The sequence below is a fragment of the Lontra canadensis genome, unplaced genomic scaffold (genome assembly GCF_010015895.1).
Source record: "Lontra canadensis isolate GAN:19392208 unplaced genomic scaffold, GSC_riverotter_1.0 scaffold19, whole genome shotgun sequence".
Lineage (NCBI taxonomy): Eukaryota > Metazoa > Chordata > Mammalia > Carnivora > Mustelidae > Lontra > Lontra canadensis.
Window position 1 is genome coordinate 1,642,003 of NW_022631013.1, and position 17,397 is coordinate 1,659,399.

The 17,397-nt window shown below is 42.1% G+C and overlaps 1 long non-coding RNA gene across 1 annotated transcript; it reads right to left on the minus strand.

The window, feature by feature from the left end:
• Window positions 1-2,286: 2,286 nt before the first annotated feature.
• On the minus strand, window positions 2,287-17,052 carry LOC116869281. Its single transcript, XR_004383019.1, has 3 exons — window positions 16,897-17,052; window positions 4,114-4,177; window positions 2,287-2,421 (listed from the first exon to the last, which is right to left on the minus strand). It is a non-coding gene; the product is annotated as an uncharacterized LOC116869281 (long non-coding RNA).
• Between the last annotated feature and the right edge of the window lie 345 nt (window positions 17,053-17,397).

Here is a 17,397-nt window from a genome sequence, read left to right on the forward strand (position 1 = left end):
AACCCAACACCTTCCTCATATCTACCCTAAACTGCCAGAATCCACTTGGATTTCCATTAGAAAAGAGAGCTATTCTCTTTTTCTCATCCAACAAACATTTACTGAGCACTGTGCTTCAGACTTTGTACCTGGAAGCATAGGGGTTTAGGTCGTGATCCCAGAGTCCTGGGATCAAGTCCCCTGAGTCAGGCTCCCTGCTCTGCAGGGGACCTGCTTCTCCCTCTCCCCCTGCCTGGCCCTCCCTCCCCTCCTTGTGCTCTGAACAAATGAATAAATAAAATCTTTAAAAAAAAAAAAATGAGTAAAGACCCAGACCTTACCCTTAAATATCTAAATGTCTTTGTTCCACCTCAGTTTTCTGCATTCTTCCAACACAGTGTTTTTGCCTTGCCCATTCCCTTCCAGAAAAGCTTTAATCATTCCTATTTGCTATATGTATCAAGTCAAAATCTCATGCTAAGCACTGAAGGTTCTACCATATTAACTTACCTAATCATCTTCCATTATTTCTGAAATAATGTTACAATTCTCACACATTCATGTGATGAAGATCTTTTTAAATTTTTATTCTTTTTAATTAGTTTATTTTTTTAAATAGGCTCCACACCCAACATGGAGCCCAATACAGGGCTTGAATTCATGACATTAAGATCAAGACCTAAGCTGAAATCAAGAGCCAGACCCTTAACCAACTGAGACTCTGAGATGCCCTGAGGGCATTTTTTTTTTAAAAGGAGATCTAATTCCCAAGATGATGCTACAGCCATCCGTCTGCTAAGATATGTATATTCCTACATGATGTCTACCATCATCTTTCTTGTTCCAGCTGTGAAGCTTCTCCAGCTCCAAGCTCTTGGACCCCCACCTGCACCCACTGCAGGCCACTAAGGCAAACGTTCCGCTGCCCTGCACTCCATCCATACTGTGATGGATCAGGAACACTCTGAGCCTGCCCAGAACCACCAAGGCACCTCCTACAGCTCTTCTAACCTATTGCCCCAAACCATGCTGGCCCTGGCTTCTCTGTAAGAGCTCCTACCTCCTGGGCTTGATTTTCTGGAAAGCAGGATACCCAAAATGCAAAGTCCCCAAGACTGTTTAGTGGTATACCTGTGACTCACGATTGAAAATTCAAATACGAAACCCCAAACTGGAACACTGCTATTCTATCGTTTTGCATATTGTAGCAAACCAACCCTACAAGACGGAACACAAGAACTTCACTACTGCTTGAGGGGCGTCTGGGTGGCTTAGTGGGTTAAGCCTCTGCTTTTGGCTCAGGTCATGATTTCAGGGTCCTAGGATCGAGCCCTGCATCAGGCTCCTTGCTCCGTGGGGGACCTGCTTCCCCCTCTCTCTCTGCCTATTTGCCTATTTGTCACCTCTCTGTGTCAAATAAATATGTAAAATCTTTAAAAACAAAAACAAAAAAACTTCACTACAGCCTGAAAGGAAACAAGGCAAATTCAGCAGGAGTATGAAGCATAGTTATATTTCAAAATATAATTCCACTATACTTGATCTTAGCCAAAAGGCTGAGAAGCAATTATAATTCTACTAAATACGTAGAAAATTCTGTTTGTTTCTGCATTGGTAAATTAGGAAGAGGTTCTGCTGCATCGTGGTCAGTTTGGCTATCTCCAGTCACCCTTCAATGATACTATTTAGTTTCTCCTGGAACTACAGATGTGCATTACTTGGTTGGGGAGGAGTAGGTGGATATATTTAGAAACATTGAATAATTAAAATCACTTTCTACTTACCTTCTGCAAACACATCTTAATGATAGAGTTCCCTTCAATTCCATTAAAGCACAGTGTTAATGAAATCTGTTATCTCAGCTTCTTTTAAGGAGATATGTTCCCAGTAATTCTATTTTAAGGAGGGCTATCTTTTCTTTCCAGTGCTATTGAGAACACACACACACACACACACACACACACACACACACACTTTGCCGTAATATCTCCAAAAAGAAATGAAGAAATAGTAAAAGAAAGGGAGTTGGGTAAGGAAGGACACCTAAGGGAAGCCACTAGCTCTTTTCCAGTCCTCAGAAAAACACAGCATAAACACACCTTTCTTGCAGTATAATATTTAAATAACCTTAAACATTCCCAATTCACCTTTAGGAGCAACTCCTTGGACTTGTGGCCAGGGTCCCAACATCTGATGGACTCCCCTGCCCAAGGAGCACTAAGGTCACACCTCTACAATACTCTTTCTTGCCACAGTCTCAGCTCAAGAGACTGAGACTGACTGATGTAAACTGTTGCTTACCTTCTGAGAAACACAATGACAGGAAACCACAATGGCCTATTAACACACCAATGATGTGCATCATCTCCATTTCTTCATGTACAAGTTCTTGTTCACTAAGGGACACTGTCCTAATGATTTGTCAGCCCGTGGCGGAACCTCCTGGAGGTGGCAAGAGAAGTATAAGGGGATGTGGAGATCAGAGTTACATGACCCAACACACAGCTTACTGATGGTGATAGAAACTTCTGGGTTCTATCACTGCATATAATCATTTCATGCAATTTGTCCAGGTTCCCGATTCCCTTTGGACTTTGAAATCTGCTAAAAGTTTATGAGAAATAGATAGTGGTAGCCTTTTTTTCCTTACAGCTTGGCTTAGAAATTCCCGGGAGATGTTACTTGATATTAGTGGTGGTATTGGCAGCAACAACGGTGGTAGTAACAGCAGTAAAAAGAACACCTTTTACTATTTTATAAAATGAGCACAAGAGATTCTTTTATCAGATCTGAGATATATCTATCTACAATAATCTTCTACAAAGAAGCAAAAGCTCAAAAAGAGGGTAAGTGACTTGTCTGAAATTACCCCCATCAGTAAAGGTCAGGATCAGAATTCAAACCCAGACACTGGGACTCTAATACCCTAGGTGTTCCCTTGATTCTTCTATAATATGTAGAACCAGAATATTAAAAAAAAAAAATTTATCTCAGTCTCTGATTGAATATGCAGTCTGTTAAAAAAAAAAAAAGTAAGGCTGTTGCTTCATTAATATTTTGCCTGTGAAAGCACCACTCAGTAAATGACCCCACACCATCTAGCATTCGATTCTTGGTATTAGAAAACTCTGGCACAGAAGTTAGCATTAGACCCAGAAAACCCTCACATGAGTTACCATTTTTTCCATTCATATTCAGCGAGATTCAGATTTCTTTAACAAACATCTATGCAGCACCACCGATGAGTAAAGCAGAGTATTAAGTGCCAACACATACACCTTCTTACTTAATCATATTGGTGGATATGGTATGCTGCATTTTTGCCATTTGCCCAAAGTGGCAACAAAGAAAAAATAATATATTTATTCATCAAATAATTTATTTATTTAGCCAATATTATGTACCTGGCACCATGCTGGGCCCTGGAAATGCAGCAATGAAACAAGAGACCGAGACTCTGCTCAACCAAGGTGTAAGTCAAGAGAGATGCACAGTAAAGACGTCAGATCATGCTAAGTGCCAGGAAGAAAAACTACCCAACACAGGGATAAATATTGAGTGGTGGTGGTAAGGGTGACACCATTTTATAGGAAAGGCCTCCCTCTTTATGATATGTAAGCAGAAACATGAAGGCAGTAAAGAAGCGGATCTCTAGAGAAAGCACATTCCAGTCCAAGATGCATTTATTGGAAAGCACTAACTTTGTGCCAGTAGTGGGCTGAGTACCGCACACGTAAGGATTACTGTGGAAGGTCCTGACCCACCAGGAGCTTTCAGTCTACTTGTGGAGACACATCAAGTAAAGTATAGTATACATATTATTATTAATATGGCCAGAGCATTATAAGCAGGGCCAAGAATAGTGTGAGGCAAGTAAAGAACTTCATTTTAAATGAAGACAGGATAAGTAATTGGCTTTTCCTGTTGCCTGGTTTTAGTCCTGCTCTGCATGGCAGCCATTATGAGCATTTGTTTTTTACCCAGTTATCTGATGGTCCTGGGCTTGATAATATCTAAGTCTTAACGAATAGTGGGACATAGCCAAGTTCAGTGCTTTGCCAGAGGCATAGAGCCAGGAAGTGCAGAACAAGGATTTAAATACACATTTCGACATTCAAGACTATGGTTACCTACCTGATCAGAATCTCCTGAAGTGTGTTTGCAGAATAGTAAATCCACAGGATATTAATAGGTTTAACTGGAAAAAATGGATTTAGCAATCAAGTAAGTTTTGTGACTATTCAGCATATAAAATTTTTAATAGGTTTCTTTATTGCAGGACTTTTCAGAGCCTTCATGAATCTCCAGAAAAGAAATACGGTATACAGAATTTCGGGGGTGGAAGGGATTTAAACCAAAGATTTAGCCTTCTCCCTTAAGCCAATATAATTAAAGCAAACAGCAAATAACACCAAGACTAGTATTTCTTCCTTCCCAAAGACAACAAAGGGGCAAGGTCTGCAACTGAAGACCAATACAGATGTCACTTACTGTACATGTTCTATACGCCAGCACTTTACACATACATACATATAGTGTATATTATGCAATATACATTCATAGAGGTGGGTATATATATGCATATGTATAGGATTTCAACTTCATAAGCACCCTGAAAAATAGTTATTTCTCTTTTGCAGTAGAGGGAAACTGAAGGGCTTAAAGAATCTTAATCATTAGCCAAAATTCATGTGGCTCGTGAGTAGCAGACTCTGGATTTAGGGGCAGACTCGGACTCCAGAGCCTGTGCTCCTGACCCCTCCACCACGCTGGCGTGCTGAAGTCTCAGCAGTGTGCAAAGCTGCACCGAAGCCAGCTCAGTGTACCTCTGGTGGACTCGGGGATTTGGATAATAAATCAGAACAGTATTAATTCCAAGTGATTGGGGAAATAAGCCTGTAGAACAAAATGAAATATGACTGTGCTTAATTCTGGGTTTGGTTTGGTTGTTTGTTTTCTGAGTCTAGTGTGTATCCAACTATCTTGCAGATTTTTAGTAATTATGAAAAAATCTCTCATTTCCTAAGGTTTTTTCCATAGGCCATTCTAGCTTACCTTGCCCCCCCACCCCACTCAGTAGAGACTGAGTGGAAGAATCCTCTGTACCTTGAGTCCAAGAGGGTCAGAATTCAGGGTTAGACCAGCCTCACCAAACAAACACGCAACCAGAGACCAGCATGGCAGCAGGGCTGGTGCCAAGCCACAAACACTTGACCCAGTCAAATTTCTTCCATGCTCACAGGGGCTGACCTATTCGTTTGAACTCTATGAGCAACATGCATAAAAATACAAGATGAATATGGAAGGGAGACCCAGGTGGCAGATTCCGTGTGTTATTTTTAGTCAGACCGCCAAAATCTCTTCACCCTCATAAATAGAACGTATCTGGACTCAGCCTTATTCCTTTGGAGAAGCTGATTAAATAAGAAAGGAGTTTTGCCACTAATAGGCAATGCCCAGTGAAAATGAGGCTCTTGTGGCTCATCTCAAAAGGAAAAGCTACAAGAAAGCACTGAATTTGCAAAGAACTGAACCTCATAAATTGTGCACAAAAAGGTTTTGAAGATTCAGATAAAAAGCTCAGTTGCAGCATGACCATCTGTTATTTCTCCCTAAAAGAAGATAGCTAGTAGTTTATAAAAGCAATAAAACAGTTCCAGAGCTCAAAGGCAATAGCAAGGACTTCCAGTTACAAACCAGGGAACACGGAGACTGATGTCCAGCTGAGTATGCTTCCCTTACCCCTCACCTCCTCTCCAGACAGAAACAAAGATTCTTCTAGTAACTGGTATCTGATTCACTCTTTTCTTCCTCCCTCAAAAAGATGATGATTGGACATCAAACCGGCCTTCCCTCCTTTCTTCTGTCAATGTTCACAGCTTAATTCTTTTTATCTGACAATCTTTTCCATACACATTTATCATCTTTGACCTCTTCCTCATCACTGTGCCCCAGCCCCTTCCAATGCGTATCTAGTTTTCTTAGAAGATTCTCTCCTCTCCTGTTTCAGTGGTGAGCCAAGAGTGGAGCCAAACCCTGACTGGTCAGTATGAAAAGGTAACGATATGCTTGGATCAAAAAGAAGCAAGTGGAACTGTGAACCAGAGGCGTGGACTCCTGAAGCTGAAACACAGGTCCTCCTTAGCATCTCCCCTGAGCCTCTGCTCAGCTCCTTCACGTAGCATTACGGTTAAGAGTGTGGCCAAAGACTCGTACTGTTTGGACCACCATCCTGGCTCTAAGTTCACCAGATGGCTGGGTGAGGCATCTGACCTCCAGAGCCCTCAATTTCCTCAATGGTAAATTGTACATAATAATGTGCCTTCCTCACTCAGTTGCCAGGATTAAATGAAAGGATTCGTTTAAAGTGCATAATGCAATGCTTGATATATTTTTAAGTCCCAATTAATGTTATTTGTCATTATTAGCAGAAGCAGCACCTACATTTTTCTCTAATTAAACTGTTCTTATTTGACCTTACCATCCTGTGGTAGTAATTACTGAGATCACAACTTTATTTTTCCTATTGTATTTTTAAAAATACACACTGGCATTGCTTGGCCAATGATCATGTCAAAGGAGGTGAAGCAAGCGGGAGAGCTACGCTCCCTGGTCTGTCTCTGGTTCAGGAACTGACCATTAGCTTCATGGGCTCTTTCAAAGATCTGATTGTTGTCAGCTTGCCCAGAATGGATCCATAGCTAAGGGGCATAACTGACTTAATCAAACAAACTCAGGAAACATTTCTAGAACTGCAACACCTACGTTTTTTAATTGACATAGATAAATGGAATCATGGCAGGGCGAGAACACTTGTGAGGCACGACCACAGAAGCCTCTACCTACAGGCGGACTTATATCAGAAGCCAAATTTTATAGCACTGGGTGTTATATGCAAACAATGAATCATGGAACACTACATCAAAAACTAATGAGGTACTGTATGGTGACTACCACAGTCAAAAAAAATTTTTTTGAATATGCAAAAAGACCCCAAACCCCCTCCCACCTGTCTCCCCCAAAACCCCCAAGAGACGTAGCTGATGTTAACCGGATCACAGAAACTAACCTGAAGCATCTCTCTTCCCAAGGGGGCAGCCTCCTCAGCGTTCATTAGCTAAGCTCCCCGACCAAGCACAGAACCACCTTGGACTCCGCCCGGTGGCTGCTAGAGGCACTCCTTTCTTAGTTCTTTCAGGACTAAGACCCTTCCATCTTCTGTCTTTCTCTTTTGGTTAACATCTTATAGGCCTGGGCCCTATATGGCTTTTTAAAGCAAGCTAGCTTCGCGTATCTCTGGTCTGATCAATTTTATACTAACCTTGCAGTTGTATGCACTGAGGGACATTTTCTTTCTCTCATATACAAGCTTTCAGGATAAGCCTCAATGTACTGACAACATTCAGTCATTCCATTATATTACATGAAAAACAGGCATGTGGGAAGAGGGGCGCTGCTGAAGATGCAATAATGTATCACATTATTTTAAAAGAAAATTTAAATATATCGCATTATTTTAAAGGAAAATCTCAGGTTCCAAGTAAATGTCTTCACAAATTTATCTGGCACTTGCCCTCACCTCTTGCCTCTTTTCATAATACAACATCATGCTAATTTCACTCTCAAGGAAAAGCACTTCTATTCCAATACGCTTCTTTTTAATGATAAAGGAGCTCCTTACAATTGCTCTGGCATCAATGTGGCTCCAAAAGGTAGATACTTGTGTTCCCCACATTTGCACTGAGGAGACATTAATAACATGAGAAAATCTTTATTTTAAAGAGAAAAGTGAAAAAATTAAGCTTAAAAATAATACATGCAGAATGTAAGCAGTATAGCACAGGATTGAGCCATGCTGAGAAACTTCGTGCCTGAGACAGACAGACTCCCCTGCCATGTCCTAGAATAGATATTCAAGCAATGTATCTTCTTGCCTCAGTTGCTTTATCTGTGCAATGGGAAGACTACTTATCTTATAGATTTGAATGAGGATTAAATGAGTTGGTATTAATAAAGCATACAGTACAGGGCCTGGCGCGCACTAATCATTTAATAACTCTGAGCTTGTTATTATCTCCACCATTAAAATATACCTGAAAAACCAGGAGGGAATATATCCAAATTGTGTTAGTATCTGCCGCTGGAAAGTGAGACATGGACACCTGTTTTCTTCCTTTTTATAATGTCCTGTGTTTTCTCCAAATTTTGTTTAATAACCATAGATTAGATATCAGAGCAAGAATAAGCTTTCAAAATGAAAACAAAACAAAACAAGGAACATGACTTTTTTAGGTGGTGACTCTTAGCCTTAAATAATGTTTGTTCAAAAATCCCTTTAATAATACCATTTGAACTCGCTGCCATGACAAACTGTCAAACAGTGGCTTAAAATGCCATATATTTGCTATCTTTTGGCTCCACAGGTCTGAAGTCTGACACAGATCTCACTGCACTAAATTCAAGGTGCGGACAGGGTCACATTCCTCTCAGGAGACTAGACAGCACTGATTTAGACTTATTTGTCCAATGTGGTAGCCGTTAGCCACGTACAGCTATCTAAACTTAAATGACTCAAAATGGAGTAAAAGGACAAATCCAGTTCCTCCATCACCCTAGCCCCATTTCAAGTGTGCAACAGGCACGTGTGGCTACTGTCTTCTTATCAGATGGCAACAACAGAAAACATTCCCATTGCCGCACAAAGCTCTACTGGACAGAACAAACCCACAGGTGAGACTTGTCCCATCCTCCTGACTGGTTGTCCTCCTTGAGCCCTGATGGCCAGCACGGTCTTTCCAAACACAGACTGGCTCACATTCATTCCCTGCTTTAAAATTTTCTTTGGTCTTGGGGTGCCTGGGTGGCTGCTCAGTGGGTTAAAGCTTCTGCCTTCGGCTCAGGTCATGATCCCAGGTCCTGAGATCAAGCCCCACATCGGGCTCTCTGCTTAGCCCGAAGCCGCCTGCCTCTCTGCCTACTTGTGATCTCTTTCTGTCAAATAAATAAATAAAATCTTTAAAAAAAAAAAAAAGTTTTTTTTCCTTTGGTCTCTATTGCCTATAACAGATTTTTTCCCCAACATTTCAAGTTATAAAACCTTAATCCTAACCGTATCTTCTCTATAAATCAGAAAATGTAGCTGCCCCAGTTGAACATGGAGACCTCCACCCCCCACGCACCCCATCCCAGGCCTGGGATGCTCTGAGGAAGCCAAACAAGGATAAAACAAAACACCTCAGCATGGTGTCAAAAAACCCTTCATCTAAATCCAGCCTGTCTGCTCCTCCCCAGAGGGCCTCCTGCAAGCTGCTCACTTTCACTTCTTTTTAAGTTCCTCCACGAATTCCTCTACACTGTGGTGTCCTTTCCTCCGTTCTATCAGCAAGATTCCTCTTCAACCTTCAACCTCCAATTTTGTCATCATCACTGAAGAAAGCTCCTGTTGGAAAAGCATCGTCAGGGTCCCCTAGGCCTTTAAAAGAGGACAGGTGCTCTTCATCTGAGAGCAAACTCCCAGTTTTAGAGGATGTTTCTGTGAACCCCAAAACTACATGCATAATTCTGTGAGGGGGGGGCATTTGGATGGCAGATGCTCCCTGGGTTTCCGACAATTATCAATTGGTTCATGACCCTAAAAGTTTAAGACCATTGCCAGAGAATATCAGGATTCAAACAGGACTCCTTTCAGCACTGTATACTTCTTCTAATCTTGATTTCCAAATATACTGTATTTTTAATTTCCTTGCACCAATATATGACAATACATTTAATTCATCAGTTCTACAGTCTTCTCTACAGGTTAGAAGCACCTGTCCACTCTTCTTCACTCTTTCATCATCTAGAACGCCGGGCCCTCCTACACACACTCTCTGAAAGAAAAGAAGGTGAGGCAGGGCACATCCTGGAGCTAGGAAAATGGCTCTACCATTTTCTACCATTATCATTACCACTGATAATGATCTACCATTATCAGTTCACACTGCGTACCTAGGAATTCTTACTAGCATCTACAGAGCTCCTACATGGGCCAGATGCATTACTAAGTAGTTTACACACAGTACCCTAACGAAGACTCATACCCTTTGAGAAGCAAGTATTATCCCAGTTTTTACAGATGAGAAAACAGCTAGTGAATGGTACAATGGGATCGAAGCCCAGGCCCGTGGGTAAGTGGGTACTGAGATCACTGTGTTCTGGTAGTGTTCCTAGTTCTACCTGAATGATTCCTGCAAAGATCTCACCTAAAGTGTGGTTTGTGATGATCTAATCTGGAGGTCAGGCAGAAAACTGTGAAGACTTGAGCCTAAATGTGAGAAGTGTTCCCTTTAAAAATGGAGGGCAAAGCCAACATTAGCTAATGACTATATTTTTGATCAAAATACATTAGGATTCTATAGATAACGTTGTCACTCTCTAGCTATATAATGTTGGGGATGGTCCCTAAATTCTTTGGCCATAATGTCCTGATCTGTAAAATGGGGATTGGAGAAATACTTGGGTTCTTGAAGAAAAAGTTAAATAACACAGACAACATGTTTAGTGTGGTTCTAAGCACTTAGTAATGATTAAATACGTATTAGTAATGACGGTTATTATTGCTGCTGGAAAACAGGTGGGATTCAGTGTTCCGACTGATTAGTCTCCCTAAATGAGCCAAGAGAGCTGAGATGAAAGTAGTTAGACCACCTAACCCCTCTGCTTCTATACAAGAAGGAGATGAGTCAGAAGAGGAAGACCCTTGCTTTAGATATAAGAGCTTTATGGGAGAGTGACCAAGGACGAGATTGTTTTTATCTGACAACCAGGAGTTTGTGGGCAGGAGGCAGATGGGACCATAAAGCATGTGAGTCCCCAAACAGATTAGAGTTGCTACAGCTGGCTTTACACCCACTGGACTGGATCCCAGATCCAGCTCAGCTCGTCCAGCTCTCCCCAGCACTAGACACATGGGAACCCAACCAGCTAAACCTCTGTTCCACAAGGAAACACCAACACTGTGTCTGATGTCACCATATCCATTCCAGGAAACCTTCCATCCTGGGGCTGGGAAAGGATAATGGCTGAGCGACAAACAAATGTCTACTCTTTCCCTTGGGAACGTGAACCCAACAAACGGTCTCACTTTCTGGTTTTAGGTGTGTGGCATTAAAGAAAGTTTAATGCAGAAGCACTGCACAGGCTAAGAGGAACTAAAGTGTGTGGCTTTAACCTGTAAAACCAGTCCATAAAAGACATTTTACAACTTCTGAGTTAAAACGAGACTGTCCTGAAACTTCGAATGAAGACTTTTCCATACTTACATTCATGCTTGGCATTTGAAAGCAGTACTTAGTCATGAAACACACCTTCCATTTCACCACATTGTCTCCCCAACTGTCTACTCACTGTTCTAAAAACATACTGAACTCCTTCCTGACTCCTAGATTTAGCCCATGGTTGCTCCCTTCCCCACCTGGAATATTCTTCCTCCTTTTCACATATTTACAACTTCCCCAACCTTCACATTTTATCCCAATTCCCATCTTATGTTTAATGTTAAGACTTCCCCCATTCCTGTCATTTCCAGTCACCTTGCTCATACTTGTATATATTCCACAAATACTGAATAGACTCTGTCTGCCAGGCAGGGTGTGATGCACTAGAGACACAAGAGTGAACAAAACAGACAAGTGGTAAAAGAAGACAGAGCAAAAAAGCCTAGAAAACTAAAAGGGAGATTTCCATAGCAAAAGGTAATATCGTAAGATTTCAATCTAGGAAGGACTATCAGAATGAAAAATGATCTCACCAGGTTCCCTGGGAGCAGGGGTGATTCAGGATTGGGTCAGACTTCAGGGTAGAATGTCCTTGAAAAGAACCAAAGTTTGAGAATGTAGTTACTAACGCCCAGTGAAGGAAGGACAGAAATAAACCATGAGTTTTCATGAACACACACACTTCACATGGGTAAGTCTAGAGCTCAAGTAAAGACTTTCTTGTCCTCTTGAGACTTGGCACCATTAAAGATATACATGCCTAACCTTGCCTTCTTTATAAAATGGACAGGTGCTTTAGGGTTCTGGTAGCTACGGTTCTTTCAGTAAACTCTCTCAGTACTAACAATACTTTATCTTCAAACAGCATGGAGTGAATTTTGAAGTGTTTTATTCCGATGATGTCCCTTCAAAGATATCCAGTTATTAAGTTTCTCTCAGGTCATTTTCAGACTCAAGTCCATCACCCGTAGATGGAAGTGAGGACAGCACAGTTGGAAAGAGGTCTAAAGCTGTTATTGTAGACAAACAGCTAGTTATAAGTGCCAGTAAGGGAGAGCTTTTCCATTCATCTTTCCCTGCATACCCTGGTTTGTCACCACAGCACTCATGTCCCTAATCTGATTAGCTAGAGGGGTGTCCAGAAATCCCTTAGCTACAATAGTCACTTGCAAAATCCAAATACATCAAAACAATGATTAATAAAATATATCTATAAGCGTGTTTATAGTCACAGGGGGTTAAGAGGGAAATGAAACAGCAGCTATTGCAAGCTCCTTTCCCCCGGAATTCATAATTTATTTACCTTGTCTGTCCTGCTCCCGGTGTGGCTGCAATCAATTGCATTCAGTGTCAGCTCCTCGTACAACAGTCTACTGTGCCTGCATTTCTAGCTCTACAAGCTAAAAGGTCTACAAATACTTTTTTTAAAATGTCACCATGTACATTTTAGTTATCCAGGTTAAATCTAATTGCTAGTAGAAAATGAACTGGGGGCCTAACCCCACCCTCCACTGAAAGTATATTTAAATAGAAGTGTATTAGTCAGGGTAGGCTAACTGGTGAAAGAACACCAAAACCTCAATGACTTCACATAACGAACATTTATTTCTCATTTATGCCAAGTCCAGTGTGGATACCCCAATCTGGCAGCCCTCCTCGGTGGCACTCCTATAAGTTACAAACTCAAGGATTCTGTTTCCTTCCAACTTCTGGTGCCTGCATCTGCAACATGCAACATGGCCCTCCAGAATTTCCAAGAACTAACAGTGAGAGAGTACTGGGCATGACCTATCAGACACTAATGAACTTCTGGGCATGATCTATCAGATACTTATGAATTTCTGAGCATTATCGATCAGACACTTACAAACTTCTTCCAAAATTGCACAAATGATTTAGGCTCACATTCCATTAACCAGAAAGAGCCACATGATCTCAAGTTAGACACAAGAGCCTTGGGAAAGAAATGTAAACCCCAGCGAATGGCGCTTTCTAAGTCTACATCAGGGACGGAGAACCAGGCTGGTCATCAGCTAGCTACTCTGGCCTGTTGACCAAAGCAGACATATATAAAAAAATCCACATGATCTCCTACCAAATGTCAACTCGTACTGATACTAAAGCAGATATCGATGCACAGCTCCTAAGTGAGGGATCCCAGTGAGACGGCACAAGGTACAAGCTTCAACATAGGAGCTTGGGAAATAGACCTAGATTCAAATCCTAGCCCATCACTTCGCAGCGGTGTGACCTTGTGCAGATAACTTAACTCTGTCTGTGTCTCATCAGGACAATGGAGACAGCAGCAATATTTTATTTGTAGGGTTGTTATGAGGACAATGAACATAAAGACCATGTGAATTAGAACAAAGAGAAGCTTGCTATAGCAAGGAGTTGATAGACATCATCCCTTATATTTAGCAGAGATGCAAAGATAGGCAGGGAGTGAGAGAGGTTTAGAAGGAGAAAAAGAGAAGGCTTCAAGTAGATTTGGCTGGAGGTTGCTGGCATGGGGAGGCTGGAGGTGAACTAACCAGAAGAAGATATTTACTGATTCGTTTGAGAAGCACATTTGACTGTCTCTGGGCGATCTTGAATTGAAAGTGGGGGCAAAAACAGGACATCTGGCAGTCACTGACCAAGTCCTGACTTTAGAGAGCCAACTGCCTAGGAGGCTGTGGGTCACGATTCCATCGTTATATGTGGTCTGGCCACTGTCCCTTTGCATGTTCAATCTCTTGTCAGCTATTATTCTTCCAAAGCAGACAGGAGGCCTACTCTTCTTTCACACTAACAGAGATAATCTGCCCGGGTCTATATGCTTCCAGAAAAATCAGATTTTTTATGTGAGAACCCTGGGATAAAGGGTGAGGAAAATATGGGGAAAAAACTAAAAAAAATATGAATAAAGAACTAAGGTATAAAGGGTGAGGAAAATATGGGAAAACAGCTTTATGTTCTCCACTCTCTGGCAAAGCCAGGTCTACAGTTCCACTGCCAGTGCACAGCAAACCTCTCTGTAGCCAGGTGAAGCCATTATTACAGGGCGGTCATGTGCTCCACAGAGCCATGAATGGATGGGGTTTCCGGGAGGCTGGAGAGCCGAGGGCAAGGGGACACAGTTCAGAAAGGCCTTCACACTGACTGCCTTTCTCCCCCAGTGAGGATGGAACCCTCTGACAGGAACTTACAATAACCAGCAGAGCCTAGAGTTTGCAGGTATCCCCCTAAAATAGTGGGGCAGGGAGATTTTATGGATGGTGTAAATTCTTTCTGAATGGAAATGAAAGACATTATAGGAAGTAACTCTGACCCAGCACAAAATTAAGCTTCTTGGCTTCTGCAAGACCTTACCTGAGGTGGACAGTGTTACTGGATGCGGCTTACCCCTCCCCCGCGGCCCACGAGAGATTCCTGGGAGGCAGGGAAGCTGCTGGAAGATAGCCTGCAGCTACTCAGACTCTAGGGACTGGGGATTTTTTATCATTAATACAGAGACCTGCAACTATGCAAGTGCTCTGGTCTGACCACAGGTGGTGCCCAGGCTCAGTCACAAACCTTAAAAACGGCATGAAGTGCATTTAAAGCCAGCCAGCAGGACATGAGGCAGATGCAAACGGATGTCTTAGAGGTATAAAGAGTTGAAAAATGAGTTGAAGAAAGGAGCTGGAAAAGCTAACTTCATGCTAATACCACCGTCCAAAAACTGAGTGGGTCTCTCTGGGGTTGAGAGGAGGGAAGGGAGTCAGTTACTTCTCAGACCCTGGAAACACACCTAACAGATACTATTTTTGAAATGTTAATTGACACCCTTCCCCAATCCCCAAGAGTTTCCTTTTCCCTTTTAACCGTTTCTTCTATGTTGCCTTCCTCGCCAAGATGCCTGTGCTCACTGCCTCAGGTCAGGGAAAGGAGGAACAGAGAGAAAAATGGAGCCCTTTCTTACATTTGCATTCCAAAAGCCCAGAATCTTCAGGGAAAGAGAGGGGGTAAAACACAAACAAACAAATAATCACCCACCACACTAGACAACAAAGCCCTCTTCTAAGGGAAAAGCTCATGACAGACACAGACATCTGTGGACAGTTGTGCATCCCTTACCTGCAGGCAAGAACCAAGTCTGCCTTTGCAGATGGTCCCAGTTGCCCTGGAACAACGTGAACACGCTGTGTCTCAGGGTGCCATGTGCTGCCCGCTTCAGGAACCCCAACAGCAACACTCGTGGGCACAGTGCAGCCCAGTCAGAGAAGAGCTCACTCAGACCCCACTTTGCTCAGCCCAAGAGAAAACTCTCTCCCACTACAAACTTATGAGGTCCTGGACGTTGTAAGCTCCAGGGATTAAAGGGTGGAGAGTAGAACCCTAAACACCCAGCAAGACTGTTGGTGCTGAAAGAAAAGGTTATACTTTGCCTCCCTCTGACCCAAGAGAATAGAAAACACTTGGTGATTACACACAGGCTTGAACAATCACTTGGCACAGAGGTATGCAGAAAGCATCTCATTAGGGGTCTTTATCAGGGTTCTCTAGAGAAACAGAATCAGTACAGCATGAGAGACAGAGAACATGTAAGTGTATGTGCATGTGTCTGTAATATAAGGATTTATTATAAAGAACTGGTTCACACTATTACGGAGACTGACAAGTCCCAACATTTGCAGGGTTGGTATATAGTTCCTGCCCAAAGGTTAGCAGCCTATCTTCTGAAACATTAATATCATTCAGAAATACCCTCACAGATACACCCAGAGTAATGTCTGACAATTATCTTGGCACCCGCAGTCACCAAGTCAAGTAGACACATATCACCAACACAAGATCTCCATGATGTGACATTTAAGGCCATTTCTAAAACTTAGATCCTAGGGGCGTTTCATCAAGGCATCGGGAGCTTAAGAAGAAAAGGCAGGGATGGGATTCGTTAAAGTTTATGCCCAATCTTTTTTTTTTTAAGATTTTATTCATTTATTTGACAGACAGAGGATCACAAGAAGGCAGAGAATTGGGGGATAGGGAGCAGGCTCCCCGCTGAGCAGGGAGACCAATGCAGGGCTCGATCCCAGAACCCTGAGATCATGACCCAAGCCAAAGGCGGAGGCCCAACCCATTGAGCCACCCAGGTGCCCTGGCTTAGGCTCAGTCTTGCTGGGGGTTGAAGTTTCTTGCAAGGAATGTTTCAGTGTAGCCAGTCTGTGTCTGGGTCCAGTGTAGCACCCAGGCATGGCACAGTTTTATTGTTAAATTATCATCCACCGTACAGCATAAAACAAGCTTTTTAGAGACAAGAACGGCAAAACTTTTCAAGGCTATACAAATCGTGCTTCTTCCATATTTTCTGCTATGCCAATAAGGGTTTGGTCCTAGTTAAGTCAGTACAATGTAGTGATTAAAATGTGTTCCAGACACAAAGGCCCAAAGGCCCAGGTTCAAACCCAGGCTCTGCTTAGACCTACACAATGACCTTTGGTTATTTAATTCTTTGAACCTCCATTCTCACATCTGTAAATGTGGGGATGACACGGCTTATCCTCATTAAATCACGGGATGCCAGTAAATGACTTAGCTCAAATACTTAATCTACATAGTAAGTAAGTGATTATTATAACTTAAAGTTCTTTGAAATGTGCTAGTATCACCCTGAAGTCTTTTGAAAAATACTTACTTCACTCTTCCTTTCTCTTTCTCTTCCACTCCACACCTTAGTCACAACAAAACTACCACTGATTTTTGAGGTTAACAGAGACACTGCTGGTAGAATACTGAGTGATAATTTCCTCAGAAACCCAGGAACTCCATTCAAGGGCAGGACTTTGACTTGAGGCCAAAGAGTTGGAAACCAGAAAACAAAGATAAATAATCCGATTTCCTCCTTCAAATTAAAGCTTTGTGTGCAGGCATGTGCACCAGAAAATACCGACTTAATCAGAAGCATTCAATTAAGATTAGAAGAAGTAAAATACAGCATCAGAACTACGGGACGCACAGTAATCAAGTAGTTATTTCCAAAAAACCCAACCTCATGACAATGCTCAATATTGCTGATGTGTGGATATAAGCAATTCCAGAAGGAAAGATAATTACACTATTCGACAGTAATGCAAATTTTCTCTCCCTATGTCACTTTATCTCCAGCTGTGAGGCCAGAATTTTCCATAGAGAGGAC